This window comes from Podarcis gaigeae (genome assembly GCF_964106915.1).
Source record: "Podarcis gaigeae genome assembly, chromosome: Z".
Taxonomy (NCBI): Eukaryota; Metazoa; Chordata; class Lepidosauria; order Squamata; family Lacertidae; genus Podarcis; species Podarcis gaigeae.
The window spans coordinates 17,567,861-17,593,496 of NC_139691.1; the positions used below are offsets into that span (position 1 = coordinate 17,567,861).

The window sequence follows — 25,636 nt, forward strand, 5'->3', positions numbered from 1 at the left end:
GTATTGGGGTACATTACCTTAGCAGTAACAGCCTGTAAGGCAGTCCAGTACCAATGACCTGACTCAGTCTAAGGCAGCATCCTGTGTGCCCGTTTAAATTAACCCGAACCATGAGGACTAGAATCTTGCCAAAGGGAGGGTTGTACCTCACTGTCCTTTACTGTTGTACCTTAGCACCTTTTAAAAAACAGAGGAGAGCCTGTCTATAGGACCATTTTACTACCTGTCTCATCACAGAACTGCATTTGATGCGGGCGGGGGGGGGGAGGGGAACGCTCCTTATAACTTGGTTTGATGCTACAGATAATCAGCCTACCCTGGGATGAGGAGCAGAGAATGAGAATAATGAGGTAATGACTGGCGACCAGAAAAAGAGCCTGCCTTAGGATTGTTCTCTAAGATCATCTATTGCCTGGGGAATGCAAAACTATGAGGACTAGAATCTTACCTTGTTTTTAGGGGCAGTATGGTATTTATTAAGGGGCGCGGGTGGCGCTGTGGTCTAAACCACAGAGCCTAGGGCTTGCCAATCAGAGGGTCGGCGGTTCGAATCCCCGCGACAGGGTGAGCTCCCGTTGTTTGGTCGCTGCTCCTGCCAACCTAGCAGTTCGAAAGCACCTCAAAGTGCAAGTAGATAAATAGGTACCGCTCCAGCGGGAAGGTAAACGGTGTTTCTGTGAGCTGCTCTGGTTTGCCAGAAGCGGCTTAGTCATGCTGGCCACGTGACCCGGAAGCTGTACGCTGGCTCCCTCGGCCAATAAAGCAAGGTGAGCGCCGCAACCCCAGAGTTGTCCGCGACTAACAGTCGGGGGTACCTTTACCTTTACTATGGTATTTATTATTGCTGTTTAAAAGTATTAAACTATCACACTGTTATTGTCAAGGACCTAACATATTCAATGCCATGAATTAGTGCAGAAGGAACCAGGTTCAACCCCTAATGGGTTTGGGAAAGACTCCCTGCATGAAACCATGGAAAGGGACTGCCAGTCAGTGTGTGCAGTACCAATGACCTGACTCAGTCTAAGGCAGCATCCTGTGTGCCCGTTTAAATTAACCCGAACCATGAGGACTAGAATCTTGCCAAAGGAAGGGTTGTACCTCACTGGTGAAGCATCTGCTTTGCATGCAGAAGGTCCTAAGTTCAACCCCCAAGAGCAAATCCAGCCACAGCTGGGAAAGAGTCTCCTGCCTAAAACCCTGGAGAGTAGCTGCCAGTCAGGGTAGACAATACTGAGCTAGATAGAACCCAACAATCTGGCACAGTGTAAGGAGATTTCCATGTTCCTATGCAAGAAAGGCAAATTTCATCCTTGGATAAAAATTCCCCGGGAATTTTTTTTCTCTCCCCTCCACTAGCTCCAACAAGACCGAAAATGTGGAATAGCGTGGCAGAGATGACACCCAATTAATATTTCAGGCCACCAGCAGGGGATCAGGAGGGCATCTAAGACCTCTTAGTTGGCGGTGGTTCAATCCAGCTGGAGGAAGTAACGGGTCAGCTGACAGCTCAGCGCACAGCAGTCCTCAGGAAAGGATAAAAGTTGGAAGGTAAAGGAACCATGACTTATTCATACGCCTCAATTCAGCCCTACGCTCAGAGGCCCCATGACACTGAAATAACAGTTCAGCAGCCGTTTGGTGTAACTGAAAGGTTATTAGGAAACCAAAACAAAAAACAAAAAAGCAAAATATAACCCACTACTCCCCCCCCAAGCACTAAAAACAAATGAATAACTAAGAAACTGATCCCTTTTGCACAGATATGGGAAAGCTTTTTTCTGCTGCTCCAGAGAGCCGATGCAAAACCAATTGATTCAATAGAGAAAAAAGGAGATTATGACGAAGCATCAGGACTAACTTTCTGACGGCAAGAGCTGTTTAACAGTGGAACCAACTCCCATGGAAGGTGGTGGACTCTCCTTCCTTGGAGGTTTCTAAGCAAAGGTTTTGTGGTCATCTGTAGGTGGTTCTCTAGTAGAGATTCCTGCATTGCAGGTGATTGGGGGACACCGTTCAACACTACAATTCTATGATTCTATGACTCTAACAGCTCTTTGAAGAAGAAGGTATGTGTGTTAACCCGATTGTAGATATGGGGGCAGGCAGCAGATCTCAGCTGCTTGATTCTGCCACCATGAACAACAAGTATAGTACAAGAGGATACCATCCTTGTATTAAATGATAAGGCAGATCTTGTTTGGGACATAAGAGCAAAATCTGGGTTCTGCTTGGGCTGGTCCAGACACAGCTGTGCTGGCTGGGACTGGTGGGAGTCATTGTAGCTCAATGCACCAAGAAGGCACTGGGTTGCAGGAGGCTGGCCTGGCTGCATATCTAGTTGTCCCTGCACTGGGTCAACCCAGTTTCCCCATTCTCCCAGCAGTCAATAATATGGGTCAGGGCAGAAATATAATAGTACCCCACACGGCTATCCTCACAGCCCCAGCATTTTTAATTGAGAAAGGGTCTTAGCTCAGTGGCAAAGCATCTGCTTGGCAAGTCCCAGGTTCAATACCCAGCATTGCCAGGTAGGGTTTGGAAATACTCCAATCTGAAACCATGGAGCACTGCTGCCTGTCACTGTAGGCAATACTGAGCCAAGTGGACCAGCGGTCTGACTCAGCAGAAGGCAGCATCCTATGCTCCTAAGGCAGTTTCTATATTCCTAATTAAAGAATTTCAACTTTCTCTAACATGATTATGGTTGTTTTTTTCTAAACAACCTTAACAGGCCCTTCCAAAGGAAAGATGGATTCGGGAGAATAAACATCAGCAGAAACAGCAGACTCGAGGCACCCTCCTTGCAGAGTGGAGATAGCATTAGATTTAATCCCAGAACCATCTGCACATGCAAAGCCAGGAGGGTGAGGACGGCGTGTGGGGCCTGAGGAAAGCTGCTTGGGAAAGCAGGCAAGGCGGCCAAGAGCCACTGACATCTAAATGGCGTTGGGCAGGAGACATTACTGCTGTCAATAATGACTGACAACACACTGTGGAAGGTTTCCTATCACATCACGTACCCCTGCAAAATCTGGTCGAAGGACAGCAGGAGAAAAGAGCATTTAGCTAAGTGCAAAGCAGCTTCAGAAGCCGCGCAGGCAAAAACGGGTGCTCTTTATTGCTCGTTTTTAATTTTACAATTTGTTAGATTTCTTACTCCCACTGTAAAATCCCAGGGAGGCATCGCTTCACTCTTGGCACTTGAAGAGTAGATTTTTAGGATGTGAAGTGTAGATTTTTAGGACCCACCTTATTTTTGTGATTGTAAGTTGTTTCAAACTGATTTTAATATTGTGTTTTAATGGTGCAACCAGCCCATGGACCTTAGGGTGATTGGCAAGTGGAAGAAGAAGAAGAAGAAGAAGAAGAAGAAGAAGAAGAAGAAGAAGAAGAAGAAGAAGAAGCAGCAGCAGCAGCAGCAGCAGCAGCAGCAGCAGCAGCAGCAGCAGCACTGGAACATAAGAAAGAGTCTGCTTGCTAGATCAGCCTAGTGGCCCATCTAGTCCAGCATCTTATTCTCACAGTGGCTAACCAGATGTCTCTTCTGGGAAACCCGCAAGCAGGATTTGAGCAAAAGTGCACTCTCACCCCACGTGGCTTCCAGCAGCTGGTATCCAGAAATCTTACTGGCTCTGACCACTGAAGCAGAGCGTAGCCATCATGGCTCGTAGCCACTGATGACTGTCTCTTCCATGAATTTGTCTAATCCTCTTTTAGCGTTATCTAGGTTCGTGGCCATTGCTGCCTTCTACTTCTGAGTAGATACGGTTAGGATTGGGTCCCTCTCCACCCTGGCTTTTGACACCTTGAAACGTAGATATATATATTTTAGGACTCAATTTGTTTTTATACAGTGGTACCTCGGGTTACAGATGCTTCAGGTTACAGACGCTTCAGGTTACAGACTCCGCTAACCCTGAAACCCTGAACTTTGCTTCAGGATGAGAACAGAAATCGCGGGGCGGTGGGGCGGCGGCAGGAGGGCCCATTAGCTAAAGTGGTGCTTCAGGTTAAGAACTGTTTCAGGTTAAGAACGGACCTCCGGAACGAATTAAGTACTTAACCCGAGGTACCACTGTATTTGCAAATTGTTTTAAACTCTTTTTAATTAACATTGTAAAAGTTAGCAGGGTGGTAGAACCCAGGGGTAAGGGTTTTTTTCTGCCCGCACCTAGCCTATCAGGTCTTAGGATGTGGCAATGGGGGGGGAGGCTGTGTAGGAGAAGCATCACATGCGCTAATGCACACTCAGCCCTGTGAGATTGGATGTGACACCCTGACGCAGGCGTGTGCTTCCCAGCATGAAATCCCAGAAGGAGGCCAAGACACCACCTACAGAGTTTTCCACCTAACCATCAGGTCCCCTTAGCGCTGGGCTCAGTGGAGACGTCGGGCAGATGATCCCAGTGTCAGCCTAAGAGAAGCATCCGAACTTTACCAGCCTGTCTTCACTCCTGGCAGAACACCATCCCCACCTTTCGTGGAGTTAGAACTGCAGATCTGTAAAGCTGGAAGGGACCCCAAGGGGGTCATAGAGTCCAACGCCCTGCAATGCAGGAATCTCAGCTAAAGCATCCATGATAGATGGCCACCCAACCTCTGCTTGTAAGTCTCCAATGAAGTCCACCACCTTCCAGAGGAGACAGTTCCACTGTCAAACAGCGATTACCGTCAGAAAATTCTAGCATTACGGGGGGGCAGGGGGGAAAGATTCCTCTATCCCACTTTCTCCATGCCATGCATAATTTTATAAACTTCTATCACGTCACATTTTGATGACTGTGAGTTGTTATTTGAATTGTTTTTTTAATTATTATTTATATTGTTCTATTGTTAAATAAATTAACAATAAGCCCCAAAAGCTGCAACCTTTTCCACACAGGGGATCTGCTCCAAGCAGAGAAAAAAGCAGGGTGTCACTAGATCGCTGCCCACCCCCCGCCCACAATTACAGCCTGCTTCGAAAAAGATCAATTATTTAGCTGAGCAGCACCTACCCACTCTCACTGCACCCTGCCCCACAAATACCATGTCAGCCCGCATATGGCGCCTGAAACACGACAACCCACTTACAGCAGATCAATTATTCATGGCCACTTCATGTCATCGCTGAACACATAATCCTAACCGCTCCTGTTACCCCGTAACACGTGTTTGGAAAACCATGGGGGACCGCAAGGCTAACGCAGCACCATCTATCTCTTATCTCTTTCCTTTTTCCCCTCTTTCTTTTTTGGTCCAAGACAGACAGAAGACAACAGGATTTTACCAGGTTTGCAATGGATCCCCCTAGTAATGGGTTATTCCCCAACCCATGTGCCATGAGGGAGATAAGAACACAAGACTGTGCTAGGTCAGGCCTGTAGCCCATCTAGCACAGCATCTTGTTCTCATGGCAGCCAACCAGATGCCACAGGGCCAAGCCTGCAATCAGCACATGAGTGCAACAGCAAATCTCCAGCTGCTGTCCCCGCCATCGTCTGGTTCTCAGATGCAGACTGCTCCTGGGCATGGAGGTTCTGCTATCACAATAGGCCCTCATAGGAAGAGGCCTAGGCTGCTGGATCAGGTCAGTAGCCTGCCTAGTCCAGCCTCCTGTCCTAACAGTGGCCAACCAAATGCCCCAAATCAGAATCCGAGAAGCATGGGATCTCTGACTATGGAGGCAGAACATAAGAAGAGCATTGCTGGATCAGGAAGAACACTCTACCTGTCTTTGAGGTAGCTGGAGAGGCACAGGAGGTGCATTTGAGCCTCATTCTAGAGGTTCCCCATCCCTGTCCTGCAGCCTACTCACAGCCCCCACAGTGTTGGGAACACACATTCACACAGTACTTCCTTTGACCTTTGCACATCGAAGGGCAAAGCGGATGTCCAGCAGGGAAAATCCAGTCTTGGCTGCCAGTACAATAGCGGAAGCTGTTAAGGTATTTTTATGCTAGGGACCACATCTATCGTACCTGTAACCACACCTCCCGGGTGTCCCTTGCGTGCTTGTTGAAAGCACATGCAGAGGCCTGTAGGGGTAATAGCCAACTAAATGGAAAACTCATTAACCTTGGTCACTTATAACTCCCAATGGAGTAATAGTTGAATTTCCTGAAACTTTGCATGGTATCAAAACAACAATGTTTAATATATATTTGGTGTGTTTTTTTGTTTCATTTTGTTTTTGTTTCTAAAAATGGAGTGGCTGCCACTGTTGAGGACTCTCCAGAATCATAGAATTGTAGAGTTGAAAGGGACTCCAGGGTTGTCTAGTTCACAGGATTCACAGCTGAAGCATCTCTGACAGATGACTCTATGTAGCCTCTATTTACAAACCTCCAATGAATCATCGAATTGTAGAGCTGGAAGGGACCCAAGGGTCATCTAGTCCAACCCCCTGCTATGCAGGACTCACAGCTCAAGAATTCCCAGCAAATAGCTATTCAAACTCTGCTTAAAAGCTTCCAATGAAGAAGAGCCCACCGCCTTCTAAGGTAGACCATCCCACTGCTGAACAACATAAAAAATGGTCAGGGATGATGGGAGTTGGAGTTTTGCACCATCTGGAGCGGCACAGGTTCCTCAACCTGGCTTTAGATGACTCTGGCTCTTTGTTGAGGCAACATTTCCTGGGGCTCATCCATCAAGGCCCAATGGGAACTGTCTGTAGTCCTGAGCTTGCCTTTGCTTCATGAGACTATTGTAGTTGCTATCATTTGCCCAGCATGTGTGTGTCAGAGACTTGAAGTTATGATCAACATCAGTCCTTCACAGAGTAGACCCACTGAAATTCATGGGTAAGGCCACATTGACACCATACATTTAAAGAACTATGTGCCACTTTATACAGCCATGTCTTCTCTCAAAGAATTCTGGGTGAGAGTTGTTAGGAGACCTCCTATCCCATTCCCACAGCTACAATTCTCTAGGTGGTTTAATAATCATTCCCTCTTCCTAGGGAACTTTGGGAATGGTAGTTCTGGGGAGGGAACAATGGATCTCCTAACAACTGTCAGCACCCTTAAGAAAACTATAGCTCCCATAATTCTTGAGGGAAAGCCACAACTGTTTAAAAGGGGCATCATAATGTTTTAAATGTAGAGTGAATGTGGCTTAAATTAGGTTCACTAATTTAAATGATCGTCTATGGGGTGTTATGGGAGGGGTAGTACCTCTGGTGGGGGACATGGTCCTTCTGGGGTAGTTTGTCCACCTTTGGTTCCCACCCTGCAGTCAGCTCTCACCTGTGGCTCCTAGAAGCTGTCAGCATGCGACAGCAGCTACACCTTGGGAGCAGCTTTGACTGGATGGCTAAACCAGGTGAGAGTAGCCAATGGCTCTCAAACCCAATGGGGCTTGTCAACCTGGGGAGGGAGCCCATCTAGGAGAAGGAAAACTCTGATCCTAAATGTTTGAAGGATATCTTCAGGAGAAGAAATGGCTTAGGAGTAAATCCTACACAAATCCAGAGTGGAGTCCTTAAGACAGATGTTGTCTTGTATGCCACGTTTCAACAACTTCTGCAAGCCAAGCTAATGCCAAATGCTTTCCTTTGGGCCAAATCAGTGAGGCCAAGAGGGGGGTCTTGTTGTCTGGGCAGCCCAGGACCTCCATACACACTGCCCAGGCTTGCTCTTGAACCCAGAGGGGTCACTTTGGTGTTGCTAACACAGCGGTTTGACTTCACCCTTGGAGGTGCACTCCATTGTCTCTCGAGACAGATTGGATGCCAACAAAATTTAAACGAGTCTACAGCTTAGTTGAAAACAACCTCCTAAAACATTCCGCTATCAGAGTTATTCTGTTTCTCCAATTTGGCAACAAATATTCACACACCCACACACCCAGAAGAAGAAGCAATCCGAAGTCAGTCCGTTCCCAACTTTGACTAATGCATATCCACGCAGAAAGTCCTCAGGGTAAACGCTTAAGACAGACGGCCCACTGACCTTTTAGCCACAGTTCAGAGAGTCCACGTCAGGCCATGTTAGACTTGCTGAGCGGCTACAGGGACGAGCGATTACACCTCTCAAGATAATAAGTTTAGAGCCCCTTAACAGGCTCTGATTGCCGCAAATGCATTTTCCAGATGAAAGCATTACTTCCTATGGGTGGGGAGGGGAGGGAGAAAATCCCTCTTATCCAAAAGAAAAAGAAAAAACACTACAGAAAAAGCTTTATGATTTTTATCACATCACTGATGAAAGATTCAGGAAAGATTTTAAACAGTCCTTCTTCACACAGCGTGTAGTTTGACAATGGAACTCCCTCCTCCAGGAAGCAGTGAATGCCACAAATCTAAACAACTTTAAAAGGAAATTAGACAAGAGGAGAGGGTTATTGATGGCTACCAGGCATGATGGCTTTGCTCTACCTCCACAGCTGGAGGCAGAAGTACTTCTGAATGCCAGTTGCTGGAAACTGCAAGATGTGAAGGTTGCTGCCGTGCTCCAATTTTGATTGTGGGTTTCCCACAGGCATCTTGTTGGCGTCTGTGAGAACAGGATGCCAGACTAGATGGGCCACTGGTCTTGATCCAGCAGGGCTCTTCTTATGTTCTTAAATATGACAATTTGCAGCTTGGCTCACTTCCTTGATTTATCTGCTCTATCCTGAAGTCATTTACCACTTTCTTTCTTTTCTTTTTCCACCTTCGCCACATCAAGCGGTTGGTCCCTTACCTTTCCTGCCCCAACCTGGCCACAGTGATCCATGCAACCGTCACCTCCAGGCTTGACTACTGTAATTTGCTCTACGCAGGGCTGCCCTTGAAGCTGTCCCAGAAACTCCAGCGGGTGCAGAATGCTGCAGCGAGGCTCCTCACAGGGTCTCTGCCATGGGAGCATATTCACCCAGTGCTTTTCCAGCTGCACTGGCTCCCAGTGGAGTAAAGGGTCAGATTTAAGGTGCTGCTTTTGACCTAAAAAGCCCTTCATGACCTAGGACCCTTGTACCTATGGGACCACCTCTCCTGGTATGCCCCACGGAGGACCTTAAGGTCCATATAGAGCAACACCCTAGAGGTCCTAGGCCCTAAGGAAGTTAGATTAGCCTCAACCAGAGCCAGGGCCTTCTCAACACTGGCTCCACCCTTGTAGAACGCTCTGTCTCATGAGACCTGGGTACTACTTCTGGGTTAGCAGAATCTGTAAACCAAAGTGTTTGTAACCCAAGGTGTTTGTAACTCAAGGTACAACTATACCCCTAATTAAATCAACCAATCTGATTCCTGAAGACTAGAAGCTTACTTCATTTTTTAAGGGAAGGGCCGGGGTTCAGTGGTAGAGCATGTTCCCTGCAAGCAAAAAGTTCTGGATTCAATCGCCAAGTAGACAGCACTGAGCTAGGTTGACCCGTGGTCTGATTCTGTGCAGGGCAGCTTCCTACATCCCTGCTTTTGACTGGATTTACTAAAGCAGATGGGAAACACACACATATGCCCCCTTCTTCCATCAGTAGGAAATACACAGCTATTCAAGGCCTTCTTCCCAGAAAGCAGCTTAAATCCACATGACTCTTAATCTCTCTTGATCAAGGGTCTCATGTGTAAGCAGGAAATATTATAGATCTATTTTCCCCTTAGGCCTGGGAGCAGTTTCCTCAACATTCGCATAGTATTCTAAGTGCAGGAGGATATAATTCAAGGTAGTTAAAAGACGGAATAAGAAGAAAGCTTGAGATGGGGAAAGGTTGTGGAAATTGTGTGTTTGTGTATGTTACTTTGGTCATGAGGGATAAAAGAAAATGAGTACATATGCTGCAAAGATAACAATCAGAAGTTAACCTTGGCATGTTCCTATTTATTATCCAGCTTTCAGCAGCTTGGAAAACAGCAGGTTTAAAATACACACACACAAACACATGTCCTTTGTGATCAGAACTAGGGGAAACATTTGATTCAGTTTGCATTTAAAGGTGTACCTACCAAATTCGCACTTTCCAAAATAATATGCAAGCTGAAATGCAACCAGCTTTCAGAACCTGCCCTCCTCCAAATTTTGCAATGCAACCCCTGTGGGTTCAACCTGAATGGCCAATAAAACCCAGACTCTAGAGGTCAGCAAAACAGGACATTTATTTAGGCGTTTCAGCACAACCTCAACCAGAAAACGCTATATGAAGAAGAAGAAAAAAACCTACAAGCATTTATACACTTACAAGCAAATGGAAGTAAAGGGGCAGTTGTGTCTATATATGGCAACACTTCCTTCTACTAGCTTTTACTGGTTTAATCAAGAGGAATAACAACTTTCTTATCTTTGCCTCCTTCCTTTGTCCTCAACAGGTAAAGCAATAGTTCCTGTGTACATGTTGTTCTGTCCTTCTCCCATGGCTCTTTTGGAAACACAGTCTTCACATTCCAACCTTCGCCTGCTCCTCCTTTCTCTCACACATTTCAATCTTCATTCTTTAATTTCCTTATAATTTTATTATCCTTCCACATAGTAAGTGCAAAAATGCATGTGCTAGTGTAAAGCGTGCACAAAAGTGTGTATCATAGTGGAAAAGGACATACAAAAAAACCAACCATTCAGCACTAGCTGTTACAACCTTTTCTCATAGTTTCTCATCCAAGAGCTTGGATCAGCCAAAAGGAGGCCCACCTAGTCTAGCATCCTGCCCTCACAGTGGCCAACCAGGTGTACTAGATTGAAGCCTGCAAGCAAGGATCTGAACACAAAGCAACTCTCCAGTTGCTGTTCCCGTCATCTAAGACTTAGAGGTAGAAGTCCCCTGGATATGGAAGTTCTACTATCACAATAAACCACCTTAAAAGGAGAACCTGGCTGCTGGATCAGGCCAAAAGGGGCCCACCTAGCCAGCATCCTGTTCTCACATGCACCTGAGCACCTCTCACAGTAAAGGGAGAACATGATCATTGCAGCTAGCGATTCCAAACTTTTTCATAGCTCAGCCTTCTAATGCTGTCTCTGAGGTTGGTGGTGTCAAGCTGGAGAAGGGCTATAGCTCAGTAGTAAAGAGTCTATACTGCAAGCAGAAGGTCCCAGGTTCAATCCCCGCTGGTATTTCCAGGTAAGGATGGAATGGATTCCTGACTAAAATCCCAGTCAATGTAGACAGTGTAGACAGTACTGAATTAGATGGTTTGACTCAGTATAAGACCGCCTCCTGAGTTCCTCATCCAGTATATCCCTGTGACCCAAATATTTTGTCATTTCAGTGGAGCAGGGTAAGGCAAACCCCTCCTTCCTTGCACATCCAGGTTCGCTCTCTTAAAGCCCTTCCTGCTTTTTGAGCAGGGAGGCAGCTCAGAAGGCAGAGAGTGTTTGTCCCTCTGGGGAGAATGTCAACTTTGCTAAAAGGGTGTTGACTGCAACGGGGAAACCAGGTTAAAACTCCAGAAGAGGCACAGGCAGCCTTGGGGAAAGGACGACTTAAAGGCTCAGAGTCGCTAGCGGCTGAGAGCTCTGCATGATTCAGAGTGTGAACTGCCAGGGGATGCCAAGGAGAGGTTTCCAGAAAAATCTTTTTCTCACTATAAATTTGGGTGGGGAGATATTAGGGTCCATCACTCTCACCTCCTTCACAGTTCGGAAGCTGCCTTATAAAGAATCAGACCAGTGATCCATCTCGCTTAGTACTCTCTGCAGTGGCTGGGAGGAGGAGAGTTATCTTGTATTGAAATCCTGCTTGCAGGTTTTCTACAGGAGGCATCTATTTTTCCATTGTCAGATCAGGATACAAGACTGGATGGGCCACTGGCCTGATCCTGTAACACAGCTCCCCTTAGTGTCTGCCTTTGCTGTCCCCAGTTGCTTTGAGCCCACAAAATGGGAAGGCAGGTCTTCCACAGGAGCTGGTGTTTCTTCTGGCAAATTGTCAACGTGTTCAAAAACAAAAAGCTTTGAACCTTGGTTTTCCAGTCACAGTCCTCATTAAATCCCCACAACAACCCTCTGAGGTAGAATGGACTGAGACACAGTGACTGGTTCCCAAGGTCACACTGAGTGAGCTTCATGGCAGAATAGGGAATTTGAACCCTGGTCTCTCTCCCATTCCAACCACAGCACTACACTGTCTTTTTTTTTTTCTCTTTTCACAGCTCCATGTAGGCCAGCAGGGCTGAATTAATAAAGGTCCATTTCACCATCTGGAGCAGGTGGAAAGTACCACTATTTTACGAGGAGAACACCAAGAGGCAACTTTTGTTACTCTGATTGACAGCGCTGCAATTTGCCAAGATGCAACGAGCAATGCGTTCACACAAGCCAAATAACGAGTGAAAATAATCAGAGGAAGCACCTTGAATGAATTGCAGCACGTGCAACCTTTTAAAAGAGAGTTCGGAGAGTTTGCCCCTCAAACCCTTCCACAATAAAGAAATGGAAGAAGACACACATGGAATAGGGATTCCAGCTTCAACTCATGCAGTGTGCCCCTTCCTGAAATCCATTGTTGGGATGTTAACAGGCCATTTGAAAATTGCAGGTTCTTGTTTTGGTGACACTGTGGCTCTGGCGCAAACAGAGGCACAAAGCATGATATTGGGATCACAGAAAATTGCAGAGTCGGAAGAGATCCCCAAGATCAAGTCCAAACCCCTGCAAAGCAGGAACCGCAACTAATGAGAATCCCTAATTATGTTAATGGTGAAAAAGAGAGCAGGTAGCTCTGTCAAACCTAGATGACTCCAAGAAAGGCTCTGCTGAAACAGCTCCAGTTCCAAACTGCTGGGTTGAAGATGGTAAATTTGGTCAGCTCGGAAAACATTTCATGAAGAAGATCAGAGGTACCCAAGCTGGTACCCTCCAGATGTTGTTGGATTCAAACTCCCATCATCCCTGAGCATTGGGTGTGCTGGCAGGGGCTGATGGGAATCCAAAAGCATCTGGAGAACACCAGGTTGCATTTTGGACAGGGACTCCTATCATCCTCCCCTTCTTTCTTGTAACACTATAACTCCAGGTTATCCAATGAATATTGAAAGATTCAGGACAGACAGAGCATGCAGCACAGAGTTAAAACTATGGAACTCGCTCCCCCAGGAGGCAGTGATGACCACTAACTTGCATGTCTTTAAACGAGGACTGGAGAATAAGAATAAACCCTGATTTGAGCCCTCCAATTTGGCAGCCATCACTGCATCCTGCGGCAGAGAGTCTACAGTTCAACTGTGTGGAGGAGTCAAGCCACTTGGACCAACCAGACAGCAAGCTTTGATATCAGAGCTTTTATTGGGTCTGATGGGCTTGGATTTCCCAGGCAAGCCTTTAACATATATGGATAGTGAAGGGCAAAACATCATTCAACCAAAAGAAAGCTGAACACACACAATTCCTCATTTCTGTAGCTGTTAAAAGCACCCTGTGCATGTCGCAAATAAGTCAAACACGACACTCCAAGTACCCAACATTGTGCATGTCAAGGGGAAAAAATAACAATAAGAGCAAAACAGAAAGTAAGGATTGCAGTGTAAACGATTTTTGTTTTTCTACAGAGTTCCCAAGGGGAATATCATGTTGTCTTTCCAGCTTCAGAACATTATTCCAAAACCCTCTGCAACCAAGTTTGCATGGAAAGCTGTGGTGCTGCTGTTATGATGTTATTATCCTAGCCTGTCAGATCCATCCCCACAGACCAGCTTCTTCCACAACTTGTCCGGGGGGGGGGGGGGGATACAACACAGGACTGTGGAGCACAACTCCTGAAGTCAACTGATAACAAAGCCTTTATTTATACATATCTGATCATGACAATGCTTTGCAGGGGATTTCCTAGGCATTTTCTGCCATCAGTTATAGTGACTGTCTTAAGTGGTTGTGGGGTTTTTTTGTTTTTGTTTTGGCTTTTTGTATTAATGGAACATCAAAAGCACAAACAATCATAGTTACAAAACATAGCAGCAGTACAAAGGTTGTGTTTTTCAAATAGCAGATAACATAGAAAAATTAAAGCAGCAAAACATATCATGAAATCATCACTGTTTGGTGTGGGAAGAGTGTCTTGTATATCTCAATCTGATAAGTAAGAAATTAAATCCCACCAGTGTGGATATGTTCCAAGTGTTCCTTATCCTTAGAAAAACATGATTTGCAAATTGTTTTCTCCACAGTAGCTGGAGTCCACGTATTATTGCACCACAATGACCCTAGCCAGTAGTACAGAGTAGGACCTGTAAGACCAGGGTTCAGATCCCCACACCCCCATGAAGGTATAGGGGATGCTAGGGGCTCCAGCCCCCTCAATATTTTGCATCAGGGGCCCAGCCCCCCAGTATTGAGGGGGCTGACCACCCCTGTCACCACCAGGTGCCCCCAGCCGGGAGCCGGGAGGGGGCTAGGACGGGCGAGGGCAAGGATCACCTAACCTCCTCCTCACGCGGCACCTGGCAAGAAGAAGGACAAATACGGTCTGGCTCCACACTTCCCGTCCTTCTCCCCGTCATATGTCCCACTGGGGTGGACTTATCACATGACATCAAGAGACACGTCATGTGACATGTCATGTGATGCCCCCCCATGTGCGCCTTTGCCCATGAAGCTTACTACATGACCTTTGGAGCCAGTTCTCCCCCTCTTCATTTAATGAACAACCCTGTGAGGTAGGTTAGGCTGAGAGGCAGTGACTGGCCCAGGGGGGCTTCATGCAGAGTAGAGATTTGAACACTAGTCTCCAGTGTTCAAATGGATTAGGGGTCCTAATCCAATATCCTGGCCACTACACCAGCACTGGCCATCCAAAATTTTATTTTATCACTTATTTATATCCCACCTTTACTCCATAAAGCTCAGGTTGGCGTCCATGCTTCCTCCCCTGCCTTGTCCCCCATTCATAAGCACAACCAGCCAATGAGGTAGACTAATGAGGTCATGCTGTGAGTCATGAATTCACGGCTGAGTGGGGATTTGAACCTGGGTCCCCTGAGCCCTGGTCCAGCACTCCTAACGAGGGTAACGGCCCCACCAGCTCAGGACATGCCGTTTTGCAGCCAGTTACAACTTAACCCCATAAGAACAGTGCCCTGAGAAAGGCCTGCTATGTGCTGTTTAGGATAGCTTGAACTGGTATTTGGGCACAATCCTGCTTTTATTCACCATTTTTACCCCATGGGGCATGGGGAATGCTGGGCATGAACAGAAGTCCAGGGAGCATCTTTAGGTAACTTAACTTAGCTGCAGGCTCAAGGAAGAGGTGGAGAGGGCTGAGAGCATATCCTACCCAATTATGATTCAGTAATTTTGGAATGTAGCGGATTGAATGCAAAGGAACCTCCCCTCCTGCTCACAAGAATGTGAAAGGAGGAACAAATCCCCATAGCAGAACAGCTGATAAAAGTTCTTCCTACTCAATAGGTCTTCTGCATATGTTTCACTTCCTAACTCAGGCTGGGTACACACAATACATTTAAAAAACACGTAGCTTCCCTTCCAATGAAGCCTGGGAACTGTAGTATTCCTCTAACTGAAGGGTGGCAAACTGAATTTAAGATTAGAAAAAGAAAAAGAAAAAAGACTTTCTTCATGAAGCACATAGTTACTATGGAACTTGCTCCTGCAGGAGGCAGTGACCAGTCACCAACCTAGGTAAAGGTAAAGGGGACCCCTGACCATCAGATCCAGTTGTGGCCGACTCTGGGGTTGTGGCACTCATCTCACTTTACTGGCCGAGGGAGCTGGCGTACAGCTTCCGTGTCATGTGGCCAGCATGACTAAGCCGCTTCTGGCGAAACAGAGCAGCACACAGAAACACCGTTTACTTTCCCGCCGGAGTGGTACCTATTTATCTACGTGCACTTCATGCTTTCAAACTGCTAGGTTGGCAAGAGCAGGGACTGAGCAATGGGAGCTCACCCTGTCACAGGGATTCGAACCGCGACCTTCTGATCGGCAAGTCCTAGGCTGTGTGGTTTAACCCACAGCGCAACCCGCATCCCAGTCACCAATCTAGATGGCTTTAAAAGAGGATTAGACAAATTCATTGAGAAGAGGGCTTTTGATGGCTGCTAGCCAGGATGGCTATGTCAAGGATCAGCAAATTTTTCAGCAGGGGGCTAGTCCACTGTCCCTCAGACAGTGGGGGGGGGCGGACTTTTTTTTTGTGGGGGGATGAACAAATTCCTATGCCCCACAAATAACCCAGAGATGCATTTTAAATAAAAGGACACATTCTACTCATGTAAAACCACGCTGATTCCTGGACCATCCGCGGGCCAGATTTAGAAGATGATTGGGCTGGATCCGGCCCCCGGGCTTTAGTTTGCCTACCCATGGGCTATGTTCTGACACCACAGCCCAAGCAAGTCATGCTTCTGAATCCCAGTTTCTGGAAATCACAGGAGGGGGAAAGGCTCTTATTCCTTGATTCCAGCTTGCTGGTTTCCCATAATGGACATCTGGTTGGCCACTGTAAGAACAGGAAACTGTACTAGATGGGCCACTATTCTGATCCAGAAGTTTTTATGTTTTTTAAAATGTGGGTTTCGCCTATTGGTAAAGTGGTTCCCATACGTGAACAGCTAACTCTATATCTTCTGGTAGTCAGCTTGATTAGTAATTGCTCAGGGCCGGGAATAGAGTTGGGAGAAGTGTGGGGTGAGAAATGGGGAATAGACAAGGGGGTTGAGGTGTAAAGAGAGAGGGGCTTGGAGAAAAGTAAAAGGGGTAGGCAGGGTTGGTGAGCTCAGTGAACAGGGGCAGCAGCCCCTAGAGAGAATATATTTCCTGGGGAGGGAAGGGCGGGGAGAGGCATAAACAGGGAGAAAAAATGAGAAGAACAAAGCTCTTTGCAAAACCCCTTAGGGTATGGCACAGTTTAGGGAGCATGCCAGCCTGACAAAAGAAATTGTTTCAGTTTGTGTCATGCTGCAACCTGCCTTCTTGAACTGACAGGATTCGAAAAGGCACATTTTAAAGTCTGGTGTCTGGCCAGAGAGGTTCTCGAGCCAAGCCCACTTTTCAAGCCCTTAAAACAGACCACTCCCTTATCTCTAGCTTGCTTCCCTGTAGGGACAGCTGCTTGACAGGGGGGAGAATCAAGCTCTCTCCCTCCCACTAGTGCATTTGGAATTTCTGTGTGCCAGGTGGGGTGCAGGGGGTGGCTGCTACTACAGTGGTACTTCGGGTTACATACGCTTCAGGTTACATACGCTTCAGGTTACAGACTCCGCTAACCCAGAAATAGTACCTCAGGTTCAGAACTTTGCTTCAGGATAAGAACAGAAATCGTGCTCCGGCGGCGCAGCAGCAGCAGGAGGCCCCATTAGCTAAAGTGGTGCTTCAGGTTAAGAACAGTTTCAGGTTAAGTATGGACCTCCGGAATGAATTAAGTACTTAAGCCGAGGTACCACTGTATTCAGAAATGTGGCAGGGGACGTCTTGTGTGGCACAGCTGCCTCCTCGTTCATTTCCCTCCATGATTTTTTTTTAAAATGATGCTAAAAATGATGCTCCCCTGGAAGTTTCTTTTGCAAAAAGAACTTTGTCCCTTGATTATGTCCATGCTCAAGGCAAATCGACTGTATATTGACAAGCTGGAAAGAGTGAAGAGGAGGGTTGACCAAAAGAGTCTGGAAATCAAGCATTATATGAGGAACACTTAAGGGAATGGGTATGTGGATAAGAGGAGACTGAGAGGAGCCACCTTCAGGTACCTAAAGGGTTGTCACATGGAAGATGGAGCAAGCTTGTTTTCTCCTGTTCCAGAGGGTAGGACCTGAACCAATGGCTTCAAGTTACAAGATTAAGAGATTCCAACTAAACATCAGGAAGAACTTTCAGATGGTAAGAGCCATTCAACCGTGGAATGGACTCCCTGGGAAGGTGGGGAACTCTCCTTCCCTGGAGATTTTAAAGCACAGGTTGGATGGTCATCTGCCAGGGATGCTTTAGTGGAGATTCCTGAATTGCAGGGGGCTGGATAAGATGATCCTCAGGTGTCCCTTCCAACTCTACAATTCTATGATCAAACACAATGGCAGGGAACCTATGGTGAGCAGCCCTAATAAGCCCCACCAGGCCTCCCCCTTTTATCCCAAGAGGCTATTTAAGCCAAGAACACCTGTCCTACACTTGACATAAAATCATAGACTTGTAGAGCTAGGAGGGACCCTCAAGGGTCAACTAGTCCAGCCCCCTGCAATTCAAGAATCACAGCCCAAGAAACTCTAACCCTGATAAAAGAATGGCATAAAACTTGTCCGTAGATTTTAACGAACATTGTTTTGCTAGGCCTCTGGGATTAGCTTGATCCACTGTTACATCTTTTGAACCTGAACACACAGACACACACACGGAGAGAGAGAGAGAGAGAGAGAGAGAGAGAGAGAGAGAGAGAGCTGCCTACTTGAAAATAAATCTGCTTAATTTTTTAATAAAAGCTCACTCAAGTTCCTGGAGGCACCAGAGAAGCTTTCAAAGAAAGTCCCCAGCCAGGACTTATTTGCAAGAGTATACTGCAAGTAGTTCAGAGAATATTTTCAAAAATTATGCATCAGCCCCTGGTACTCTACTTCAAATCTTCTGGATGACAATCGATGGCTTCTGCCATCAGCTGCCACTGCCAGTGTAATGCTGTAGAGCTGATTTGCAGAGCTGTCGCTAAAGGCTGCACACTTCTTCTCTCCCACACTCTCACTCACACACTGAGAGATAGAATACAGAAAAAACATCCCATTAATCAAGCTCACAAACCAAAGCCAGCAGATTCCTGTGTCCTGTATGAACAACACGTACTAAAGCATCATTGAAACACATTTTTGCATAATTTATTCTGCATTTTTACACTATTTTGCATAATTTATTATATCTTATATTATATTATGGCTGGCAATTGCTGCACACTTTCAAGCCTATTTCTGCAATCATGAGGGCTAGGTACTTGTTACTGCATATTCACAAATGGACAGTGGCGTAGCGTGGGGGTTGAGGGGGGGCCGGCCGCACCGGGCGCAACATCTGGGGGGGGGCGCGCTCGCACTCGCAGCTCTCTGCCCCTACCTGGCTCACTCACTCTCTCTCACTGCAGTGCTGGCTGTGCGAATCCGATCCGAGCCGCCGGGTCGCCGCCCACTGTGGAGGGGGTGGGTGCCAGGCGTGCGGTGCGGAGAGAGAGCGAGGGACTATCTGGGGGAGGGACAGTGCAGCGGCTGCCCAGCGCAGCGCTGAGCGCGGGAGAGAACCACACCAGACCAGACCAGGCAGCAGCAAGAAGAAGCTGGCAGCGGCGGCAGGTTAGGGGTTAGGGGGCACAAATTACTTGCCTTGCCCCAGGTTAGGGGGTGCAAATTACTTGCCTTGCCCCGGGTGCTGACAGCCCATGCTACGCCACTGCAAATGGAAGCAGAGATCCTCAGTGTGCTCAGTTCAGCATCCAGCACCACACTATACTCTTCCAAAACCACTAAATACCCAGCTGGGGCTGACCTCTAGCATGATGTCAGAGGCTGCTAAACTGTTCATCATTTACAGCCGGACCATACATGGCATTTGCCAGAGTAATAACAGACAGGTCTCAAAAGGTCTCAACTATTTGTTTTGATTCTCCTGTTTCTATTCTGCTCTTTGTGGGATCTAACATGTTTTCTCTGAAACCACATTCACACCATACATTTAAAACACTCTCATAGCATTGTAATAGTTACGGCTTCTCCTCCCAAAGAATCCTGGAAATGATAGTTTGTGAAGTGTGACAAGACGTGCTAGGACAGGGGTAGGCAACCTAAGGCCCAGGGGCCGGATGTGGCCTAATTGCCTTCTCAATCCGTCCCGCGGACGGTCCGGGAATCAGCATATTTTTACATGAGTAGAATGTGTCCTTTTATTTAAAATGCATTTATGGGTTATTTGTGGGGCATAGGAATTCGTTCATATATTTTTTTCAAAATATAGTACGGCCCACCACATGGTTTGAGGGACAGTGGACCGGACCCCTGCTGAAAAAGGTTGCTGACCCCTGTGCTAGGAGATCCCCAGTTCCCCTCACAGAGCTACAATTCCCAGAGCTTTCTGTGGAAGAGGAATTGCTTGTTAAACCACTTTGGGAGTTATAGCTCTGTGTGGGAACTAGGGGGTCTCCTAACAACTCTCAGCATTCATAAGAAAACTAGAGTTCCCAGGGTTATTTTGGGGAAGTCATGGCTGTTCCAGGTGTCATCATAGTATTTTAAATGTTTAGCGCCAGTGGGACACTAATCTTATCTTACCTGATCTGTAGGCCCAAATTAGATGTGATGTGTAAAACAGGTACACTCCAAGATTCCATCTGCATTTAAAACATTACCATACCATTTTAATAGTCAGGGCTGCTTTCCCCAAAGAATTCTGGGAACTGTGGTTTGCAGTGCTGAGTGTTTGGAGATCCCCAATTCCCCTCACTGAACTACAATTCCCAGAATTCCTTGGGGAATAAGCATTGTAGGACACCAGACTAGATGACAATTCTTTGATTCTATGAACATTAAACCGTTATGGGCGTTGCAGAAGAACTGAGGGTAGACAGAGGCAGTGGAGAGTTTTTAAGGAAAGGAAAGGTCATTTTGCTAAATCCTATACATGCCTATAGTAACAGAGCAATTTCAGTTCCGTAGATCAGATCTTAAATGCAGGAAGGTGTTGAAAGTCAAGAGATTTTGTCCCTGAGGATGATCCTAATTGGCTCACAGCCCTTCCAGCTCCTTTGTATCTCCAAACAGCCTCCAAGCTGTACGGATAATATTTCTGCTTTTCACACACAAGGGCCGTAATGTTTCTGTGCTTGGAGAAATCCATCTTCCAAGCTGTCCTATTTGGTATTAAAAACTGGTTTCCATAGAAACAGCTAGGTAGAGAGCACAGCAGCTAAATCTTATTTACCCGCTTTAAAAAATGAAAAAAGAATGAGCCTTGATTTTCTATCCCTTTGTATATTTTCGGGGTTAGGCCTAGTAAGCTGGAAAGTCAGGACCATGTCAACGACTCATGGAAGACAGCTATCATTGACTGTGAGTTGAAAATGCTCAACATTGACATTGCCACTCTACTGGAAACCAGGCTCGCTTCAAATGGCTGCCTCTGAGATGTACTTTCGTTTAAGGAGTGATGGGGTCTGTTGAACTTGGCATGTCTCCACTACTTTATGGAAATGAGTTGTGGGCAACTTACAACTGCCAGGAACAACACCTCAACACGTTCCACATGTGCTGTGTCAGGAAGATTTTGGGCATCACATGTCAGGGCAGAGTCTCAAACAAAGATGTATTCTCTCAAGCCTACATTCCAGGCATTGTCACACCCATGTCTCAGGGATGTCTACACTGGCTTGGTCATGTCCACAGAATGGAAGATGGCAGGATCCCCAAGGACACCCTCTGTGGGGAGCTGGCTTCAGGCACCAGGCCCATTGGGAGGTCAACTCTGTGTTACAAAGATGTCTGCAAACGTGACATGAAGGCTGACAACATCAACCCTGCCATGTGGATTATCCCTTACAGACAACCACAATGCCTGGAGACAGACAGACAGGTCATGCATCAGTAGCAGTGACCAGACGAGGAATGACCACTGGGGGAAGTGTAGAAGAAACGCCATGGTGCATCTGCAGCAGCACAACCAGACGCATTCATCTGCCCCAGCTGCAACAAAACATGTCTCTCCCCTATCAGTCTCTACGGCCACAGAAGGCACTGCAACCTTCCAACAGTTTGACTTCGCCCCCAAAGGCACACTCCTCCATTGCCTCCTGAGACAGGTGGATGCCAACAAAAACAGGCTAAGTCTCTACACTGCACGTCCAAAAGTAGTAAATTGAAAGCACAACAAGGAATGGCTTTATTATTATTATTTTTTAAAAGTCTGCCAATTAGAAGAATAAGGGTCCTTATTCACTCATGGATCTCACTCATTTTTAAGGGTCTAAATCGCGAAGCCTCCCTTGGAAATCGCTTGACATTTCATTTCAAGATCAAAGGTGAATGCCATTAGAAAAATTAAACTGGCAAAGTCCCAGCACGAACGAAGAAGCACATTTCTCCTGCCAATTAAAAGAATTTGGAGGCATGGGAGAGCATGCTAATTATTAACTCGAGGCTGCTGAAATAAACAGCATCTCAAATCAAATAGTTGGACCAGATGCCCTCAGAGGAATCTGAAAAAAGCAGGCTCTTGGGGTCTTAAGAAAGACCCTCCACTCTGCCCCAAGGCTGATACGCCTTACCAATAAACACATTCTGCAGATATTTGGTCGCATGTCAGCAAATTCAACAATGACATAGATGCAAAAAGCATTCGATTCCCTCGTTAGGTAGCGGGAGAGATGTTGTAGCTCTGATACATCTTTTCTGCCTCTTCCTCCGCTTCTGACACGTCCTGCGCCCCTCCCCCATGCCCCCTCCTCTATCTCTGACTGCTCCAACTCTTCCCCTTTCTCTAGCCCTGACTCCTGCCTCATGGGTCTCGCCCTCTCTCAGCTCAGCCTCCGTCCCCCTGCCTCCGGACCACATTTGTCAGAGTCCTGCCAGTCCTTGACACCCGGGCACAGAAGATAGCAGATCTAGCTGAAATGCAGCCCAGGGAAATATGCACTGACTGTTGCAAGGCATCCATAATTATTATTATTATTATGGTATGACTGTAAAATTATTATATAATCTTAAAAGGGGGCATGGCTGTGGGGGGATGTGACTATCATGAAGGGACCCTGCACTTGTGAATTTGCCACTATGCTATGGGGATGGGGGGGGGGGTTGCACACTCAGGCCCCTCCCCCATCTCCCAAGCAAATTTTCAAGACAGTGTAATCGCATTTAGGCTTATTTAGACAAGAGAAGTGGCTCAGCACTTTATAGTGTTTATCCAGCACTTCTGATGCATTTGCCATGTAAATGTTTTTGGGAAAGGTGGGAGGGGGGAGCAAATAAGAAAATATCACACGGAAGGAAGGAGAGCAGAGAGCAACTCATCATGCATTATGTAGCTCTTCCTTTCAGAACACGCGGAGGGTAAAAAGAGATGGTGCTAAATTGAATTGCTAAAAAAACCCAACAACAACCTGGATGTAAAATGCACATCAGAAGATCTATTTCTTCTTGTAAGCAGAAGATCCATCTTGGTCACATCATAATGGCAGGAAAAAAATGCCTTCTTCAGATGTGATGAGTCTGTATGTTAGGGGCAGGAAACCTTTTTCCAATTGAATTTCAGCCCAAAGGCTGCAGCTCTTTTGAGGAAAACCTTCCATGAGCCATGCAATAAAAAAAAAAATCAAAAATAACTAATTATTGTGCAAATATGTTTTTTTTTTGGGGGGTGCATTTCTGCCCCTCCAGCATCTCCCATCAGCCCAAGTCAGTGTGGCCAATGGCCAGGGATGGTGGAAACTAACTGGAGTCAACATCCACAGGACTACAAGTTCCCCATTGGGGAGGAGATATTAGTGCCCCCTGTTCCCAGATTGTGACAGAAATCCACGTTTTGGCTAGCATACACAAAACAGATCTGATTTGAGCAAGAGGCACACTGTTTCTAGGCTCCGGCACACAAGTCAAAGGCATCTGTGGCTCGTGGACCCAGCAAAAGCTCTTCCTCAGTTATTCAGCCGTCCCTGCTGAATGCAAAGGAGGTCATGTCCCCGATGTTCATCAATTAAGGCAAATCCAAAACATTGCCTTAGTTGGCCAAAGCCTCATTTATTCAAACTTCATCAACGTCTCCTGAAGCGTTTTGATAATCAGTTACTAATACTGCTGCTCTTTTAAACCTGGCATGGAGAGGAGGGTCAGATGGAAAAGATGTTCATTGAAACATTTCCTCCGTCTCAGCCAAGGGCTATGGGCTTGTTTCAGGGCAATGAGAGTCATTATTACTGTTACAACCAACGTTTGCCCATTTGTTTTGCTCTGAAGGCGTCTATGACAGCTGCTCTAGTTCAATGGCTACTAATCAGGATGGCTTTGCCTTTGTGGAGCCAGAATACCAGAAACTGCAGAAGGGGAGAGGGCTCTTGTGCCCGGGTGCTGTGTGAGGGTTTCCCACTGACAGCATCTGGGTGGCTGCTGCAAGAACAGGATGCTGGACTAGATGGGCCAATGCAGGCTTTTCTGACGTTCTTAGCTGAAAGCAGCAAGTCCCTGGACTCCTAAGAATGTAAGAAGAGAGTCGCCTCTGTTGCCTAATCCCACTTTTGCCTATTGCCCACCCACCAGTGGCATGCAGCCCCCATAAGGTTGCCCACAAAGGAAAGTGGCCCTACAGCTGAAAAAGGTCACCCCACCCATTAAGGGGGCCAGAGCTGCACTCTACACTGAAAACACACTTGGTGAGGCAGAGAAATGCTGTTTGGTCACACGCTGGTTTGGTAAAATGCTGTTTAGGCAATGCTAGACAGAAGCCACTCCTGCATGCCTGCTATCTGAGGGATCTTAGCAAGACAGAGGTGTGCAGGAAGCCTTTAAATTTCCTGCCCCATGGATGATGCAGGCTGTGGTTCACCCACCCCACACTCCTTATGGGGAAGATGAAAATTCAGCATCTGTTCTTAAAGGGTTTGAGATATACCGTATTTTTCGCTCTATAACATGCACCCGACCATAACACGGAGGAAAATCCATAGGCATGCCACCCGTAGGCATTTCCTCCATAACACGCACAGACATTTCCCCTTACTTTCTAGGAGGAAAAAAGTGAGTGTTATGGTGCAAAAAATACGGTAATTCAGGCTCATCAGGAATGGAAATGAACAAATGGGGATCTTGGGGTGGGGTAGAAGGAGGTGGCCACAAATTACTAACCTTGAGACATGTGGATATGCAATAAAGCACAGTTGTGGAAGAGTAATTTTGCCAGGTTGTGTGTAAAGACTGGTTCTGACATCTTTCACGCAAAGAAATCTCACTCACTCACTCACTCACTCACTCACTCACTCACTGTGTTTGTGTGTGTTCAGGTTCAAAAGATGCAACAGTGGATCAGGCTAATCCCTCCAGACATGAGCCACTGCCAGGGGTCAGAGAGTCAAGTCCCCTTCCCCCCACCACAGCTTTCCTAACAATACTAATTAAAAGAGAGGAAGGAGGACCCCCACAGGGCTGTTAGCTCAGCCAAGTCCACCCCACCCCCCATAAACAACAAACCCTTGCAGGAAATCACAGTCTCATGTAGGCATTTGTACTTTAAATGAAAACAACACTGTGAAAACGGCACATTTTTATTTTAAAAAATGATAGTTTTTTTTAGAGTTCCACACTTTTACAATGGCATGGTTGGGTCAGTTCCCCCTTCCCCTCCCTAACTTATTTTTCTGGGATCTTTTCATTCTGCCGTTCGGTCTCTTGTAAGGACAGTCAAACATATCAATTTCATGCACTGAATTTATTTATTTCATTTTTGATTACTTTTTAAACTTACTATTATTTAATTGTGACTGTTTTGAATTATTTTGTTGTTATCTTCCCTGGTGGATTGTGGAAACCACTATTCTGAAAGAGGCTTTTTTGAAAGAAAAAAAATACGGTGGGGTAGGGGTCCCTGGGGGTGAGCTTACGGGAACCGAGAGGAAAGGGGCCCGAAATAAGTTTCAGAACCACTGACCTTCTGGGTGCTTTAATGAGGGGGAACCCCCAGAGGGAGAACCCCATAGAAAGGAGATCTAACTTGAACAGCCCAAACTGGGTCTGCAGGGGGGAAGCCAGCAGAGCAAAAAGCTTGGTCCTGTG

At 46.5% G+C, this 25,636-nt stretch overlaps 2 protein-coding genes across 5 annotated transcripts in view; one reads left to right on the top strand and one right to left on the bottom strand.

Moving 5' to 3' along the window:
* Positions 1–25,636, bottom strand: part of VAV2 (vav guanine nucleotide exchange factor 2) — a 154,892-nt gene that overhangs the window by 56,360 nt on the left and 72,896 nt on the right. The window lies entirely within an intron of this gene.
* WDR5 (WD repeat domain 5) overlaps positions 11,933–25,636 on the top strand; it is a 164,393-nt gene continuing 150,689 nt past the window's right edge. Inside the window, exon 1 of the mRNA XM_083722479.1 lies at positions 11,933–11,950. The gene's annotated coding sequence lies outside the window, so the exon portion shown is untranslated. The remainder of the gene's footprint in view (positions 11,951–25,636) is intronic.